This window comes from Stegodyphus dumicola, chromosome 8 (assembly GCF_044657685.1).
Source record: "Stegodyphus dumicola isolate Sdum_Otavi_A_Nest chromosome 8, ASM4465768v1".
Lineage (NCBI taxonomy): Eukaryota > Metazoa > Arthropoda > Arachnida > Araneae > Eresidae > Stegodyphus > Stegodyphus dumicola.
Window position 1 is genome coordinate 90155497 of NC_140775.1, and position 6000 is coordinate 90161496.

At 28.0% G+C, this 6000-nt stretch overlaps 1 protein-coding gene across 2 annotated transcripts in view; it reads right to left on the reverse strand.

The window, feature by feature from the left end:
• Positions 1 to 5706, reverse strand: part of LOC118198349 (uncharacterized) — a 212911-nt gene extending 207205 nt beyond the window's left edge. For both annotated transcript variants that reach the window (XM_085822108.1, XM_085822107.1), the window contains exon 1: positions 5496 to 5706. The gene's annotated coding sequence lies outside the window, so the exon portion shown is untranslated. The remainder of the gene's footprint in view (positions 1 to 5495) is intronic.
• Between the last annotated feature and the right edge of the window lie 294 nt (positions 5707 to 6000).

A 6000-nucleotide genomic window follows, 5' to 3' on the forward strand; every position in this document is an offset into this window, starting at 1 on the left:
AGGACATGTGTTAAACAGGAACTTGTGCATTTAAGTTCTAGTCAAACCTAACCGTTTACATAGTAAGATTGTAAGATTCTTAGGTCTGTGGTTCTGAGGAAGATAAGCAGATATTTTATGTTTTTTCTTTCGGAAAACTTAGTAGTCTCTATAGTGATACCGAATTAGAAGTTGGTAGATAACTCGTCACGCCTGAATTTGGTCAATTAAGTCTCATGTTTCTTCCCAGTCCTTTAAGTTAGACAGAACGCAAGGTATTGCCCCGTTTCTATGGTTCTGGTGGGTAAAGAATTAGCACTTCTAAATATGGAGTTGAAAGATCCGTGGTTCGAATTCAGAAGATTTCACCTATTTCCTGCTTCTAAAAGCATCTAAAATATTACAGCATCAAAACTGTAATAATCCCTACGATAGTACAGAAGCTTATTAAGCGAGGTTAAAAAAGTCTAAGAGCAGTATACGAGATAATAAAAAAATTACGCAAAAAAAGATATTGGAAAGATTTGATTTGTAAGATTTGTTTTTATTTGTGAAAGGATATGATATAGTTTTTAACCATTTTTCTGTAATAATGTGTCCTTATACCCCAAAATTCTGAAATTTGGAAAAAAAATCAAGAAAACATTAATAAATTCTAATAATTTCATAACATAATTGATTACTGCTAAAAATGGATATCGGTTAAAGTACACAGGTCTTTCTTCGCATTTCTACCATTAGCGCTGCGACAACCGTGAAGGAAGAAGGGAAAATCTTGTACATTTTTAATGAGAACGGGTAAGTTTTTAAATAAATTGTTAACCTATTTATCAAAAATACGAATTTTACAGAAATTTTCAAAAGCCATTTTATTATTAAAATAAAACATAAATAAGATTATTTCATTTACGCAAAAAAAGGGTTTATGTATATTCCTGAGTTGTCTAAAAATATCGGGGCTACATACATTTGAGTCATCTATCGCGAAAAAGTAATAAAATAGTAATTTAACATGAAAATTGAGAACTTTGTTAGAATTTTCTAGAGTAATTGAATGCACAGATTGAAATGAATTATTATTTTACTGACATTTCAATTATAAGATGTGAATATTAGCAGAAAACATATTGTTAATTTAATGGACTTTGTATTATCGAAATCATTTTACAAATTAAAGTTAAAAAAAAATTCCGTGCAGAAATTAATTTCTCCAGTTTCATGCTTTTATCACATAGTCTAAAAAAATTCCCTAAACTTTAAGTACATATTGAGCAATTTTAAGTATACATACATAATTTGAACAATTTATTAGATAAATATAGTACTTACTTATTTAAACAGCAAAATGCAACAGTAAAAATATCAAAACACTAAGAAAGCGTTTATTTTATCTTTTAAAAAAAGAGTGGATATAATTAATGATTCATCATGCACAGTAAAAGGTGTATTAAAAAAGCATATTATTGCTTTTCCAAATTAAAAAAAAAAAAAAAAAAAAAAAAAAATTAAATGCTCCCAAAACTAGGTTTCACTATTTGAAGGAATAAACAATAGAATTAATGGCAAATTTAATTACTAATTGACATTCCTCTTTGAAGAAAATAAATTATGTCTCCATAAATCAGTTATTTTAATAATTTATTATTTAAATTTAAAATTAAATGCATAAAATTTAAGACATCATTTCTGAATTTTTAACAATCCTCTAAATTTTAATCAGTTTTTTACTTTACGATTATGTTAGAAAATGCGAAATATAATTTATACTTAATCAGTTATCCAATTTGGTAATGAAATTTACTAAGACTAATATTTATTCTCACAATCCACAAAATTCATTTTAATGCTATACACGCGGTCCACAAATGTCCTTATCCAGATTTTATTTCTGCCTGGAAATTTTTAATTTAAAGACATCAATCTTATAAAAATTACAAAATCTAACTTCTAATCTAAATCTCTACTAATCTTACATGCTCCTTCTGTCCCTATATTTATATTTAGAAAAATTCTGTATCTTTATTTTAAAAAATAAAACACAAAAAGTGTGATCGTCGAATGACGAAAATTGATTAAAATAATTGATATTAAAGTCAGAGATCATATTCAGGGGCCCTATGCAAATTGAAAAGCGAAAGTTTTGCATTTGCATGTAACTAAAAATAAAATATCAATTTAGGAAAAGGTTTCTGATGCTAACAGATTGCGTGATCGTAATGAGTGTTTCTATGAAGATGATTGCAAAAAATATTGATCTCTCTCTCGCTGTTATATATGTATATATATTGATAATGAAGTTAAAAGTTGGAACAGCTAACTCGTAACTTATTTGCATTAATTAAATATTAAATTTATTTGTTCTTTAATAAATTTTTGCGATTACCATATTATGATTCTAAAGTAACGAACCTTTATGAGAATATTAATAACGTATTTTTAGGCTTTGAAAATCTGTGTGAAAATTCTTCCGGTAAACCAAACGCAGCAAAATTATAATTAAAGACACTATAAAATGACAAAAATATATCATTAAAAAGCATTAAAAAGGAAAAGTCAACCTCTAATTATCCTACTTTATTTATCAGCCTTAACCTCAATAAAAATTCAGAATGACGTCAAATATCGCAAATTTTGAAATTAAATATCTCAGTGCATTTTAGTCGAAAGGAAGTCAAACGTTTTGCATTTTATTTTTTGTAACGAGTACAGCATTTTCCAAAACATAAGCATTTGGACATGGCAACGTCTAAAAAGCTAGATTTCATATTTTATAATTTTTTTAAGTTAAAAAATACAAAACCATGAAATATTTAAAACATTGATATTTTATTAGTTTTCGGCCAACGGTTGCGAAAACAGGATGTATAACATATATATGCAGACACATAGTCTAATATTAATATCTTGAAGGATTCACACTTCTTATAGGAATAGAAAAATTATTTTCCATTGCAATAGAAGCATTATAAATACATTTCAATACAGGAATAGAAGATTTATAATGCAATAGAAGCATTATAAATACATTTCAATACAATAAATAAATACATTTCAAATTTGAATGATCCTGAATAACGTTTCGTGAACACTTTTTGTCTCTTACGCTTTGCATAGCAGAATTTTTTTTTTGAACTGGAATTTTAACTTTCCCTTTGTTTGACTTCGTTTTCTTAACTATTCTTCATCTCATTACTTCGCGGTCAAGTTCAAGTTCCTGAAATGTGTCGTCGTGAGAGAAAACACGAGGAAGTAGTAAAAAGTCATCCGACTACTTAACTGAACCACTTCCTTCGGCAATCTAAGACCGCAGTTTGAAAGTAACGATTGAATGGATGTGGAGTAAAAAGATCTGTTTTCTCTGATAGAAGGAACTGCCAAAACATATCAGAAAACAGTGCTTTGTGTTAGTTTAAAATTGAATATTTTTACATCTTTTTTTTTTTTATTATTCCTCTGTTGCATGTTATATGAAAAATTCTTCATTCCTATTAAAGATTTATTTTTCAAAAACCTTGAGCAGATGTTTAAATAGTTGCGTTATTAAACTGTTGGATATTTCAAGGTGAAATTTTCTCCCTAAAGTAGACCAGATGGAAGATAATAACAAAGTTTGGCAGTTCACTCATGTGATACACATAAATATTCTGATTCGAATAACTGATTTTGACCCATTAGTCGGCAACAAATTGGCCAATTTCACACTCGAATAATTAGGTTACATGTTGCATTTTTGAAAAGCGCAGGAGTTCTTGTAAAGTAAGTTAGCAGAACTAAATTTATTCAGTATAAAATACTGATAATATAATTATATAAACTTCATTAATTTAATGACTGCTATTCCTGTTCGATAAAAGATACAACACTGTAAATGTATTTTCTTTGAATAGGCGGCAAATGTAGCTAAATTCAATCAAAAAAAAAAAAAAAAAAAAAAAACCTATGCAGTTATGATTATAAGAAGAATAACAATGTCTTCAACTTAATATGAACTAAAAAAATATGGAGATACTAAAATTGAGTAATTTTTAGGAAGTAAAAGGTCATTAAATTCCTTGGGAGGTAAATATTTTATTTTTATCCGAACGCAAATTTAAAGAAACATCGATGTTCGATTTTCTCAAATATTGGAAGGTTAGATTAATATTTTCATAGAGAAACAAATAAGTGTAAGGTTTTATAAAAAGTAATTTTTCTTGCTGCCATGTACCCTGAAATTCCACGTGGTGGTAAATTTGGCATTTGGCTTAAAATAATAAATTCAATATTATTATGTTAATTTTTAAAACTGGATCACGAATATCCTAACCTCAGTTTTAAAGAATATCAATATATTTTTAGAATTAACGAATAGTTGCGAGTTATATGAAAAAGATTTGGAAGTAATTTTCTTTTGTGCATTATTCACATTTATAATTGCAGTCGGAGCTCCGAATAAGATGATCTTCGGAGTTTTAATTAGTTATTTTACAGTTTTTCATTAGCTTAATTATATTTATTCCTTTACATTTCATTTGATTTTATATTTATTCTGCTTAAAAATTTAAAAAAAGATTATTAAAAATACAAAGAAATGTAAAATTTTCAACCATTCTTATTTCAACATTTTGCATTTGTATAAAAGTTTCGTAAATAAAACTGTACATTTGTATTAATTCGCTCGTATAAACAGTTGTCCCTTTCTTTATAACGGACGTTTTTTAAAGGAATCTTATACACAGCAAGATATAAAATTCTTCCATAAATGATATAGGATTACAGTTGTGTTATTGATATTTTATAAAAATAACACAATAAAATAATAATTAATATTAAACAAAATTAATATTATATAAAATAAATAATATAAAAATAACATTACTTATTAAAGATAATTATTTGTTTCTAGCATGAAAACTATGTTAAAAATCTCAGAAGGTTTAAAAGTTCTATGTAATACTGTAAATACAGTTCTTTCAAATGCAATGTTCTTAAAAATAAAAGTAAGTAAAAAATGAATAAATAATTATCCTGAGGAAAACGATAAATATAACTCTTATAAATAGGATTCCGGTTTATCAATGGTTTTTCATATATTGTAATAATAATTCCCCATATTACTTTTTTCCTATAAATTCTACATCTTTAAGCATTTTAAAGAACACGAGTCAAGTTCAAAAGATGATGCATATTTATCAACTTTTATACTAGTAAAACATAATTTAAACCTATTTATCTCTCTCTGATTATACATACAGCAATGTATTTATAAACGATTACCCCTATTTATATGTACATATATATTCGGAATAATTGACCATATATGCTATCTTGTAACAGTCTTAAAGTTCTGAAATGACATATCTATTTCAAAAAACATAATTAATTTGTGAAACATTCTTTTCTTATTAACACAGAAAGTCTGTTCATCAGTTTTTAAAGTCAGTAAGTAATTATATTAAGAATACTATTAAGTTTAACTCGGATACAGCGATCTTCCTATATACATTCTTAAGTTCAGGGACAAATTGCTTACTTACCTTAACGTAAATCACAGTCTCGAGTTGTCGATAAAGTCCTTGATATATCGGAAATTGAGGAATAAATGTTCTCCAGCACTCTTCTTTAGCGGTCTTCGTCCGATTGTCGAACAATTAGGGAAAAGAAGTCATTCGAAGAAAACAAAACAACATTCAGCGACAAGAGGAGAAGAAGAGAGACAAGAAGTGATCACACTGCCACTCTGATGCTGGAGATGTGAGGGAAAGTCACTCTCACAAGTTGTCGGCTTCAGGTTTAAATAGCACCAGAACCCGCCTTCAGGTCCTGGCCCGACTATTGGATGAGACGGGGAAGATGCACTCTAAGGGCAAGTCGGAACAGGCGTCAGGTTTGGAAGAAGTGTAGACACGGTACGTCATGTGGTTCCGTTCGAGGGGGGAACCAACCTGTAGTCGAATTTTTCTCCCTTTTACTTTCTTGACTTTTTTTTTTTTTTTTTTAGCTTTCTCCGTCTACTGAAGGGTGAAATGGACGCATGCTTAT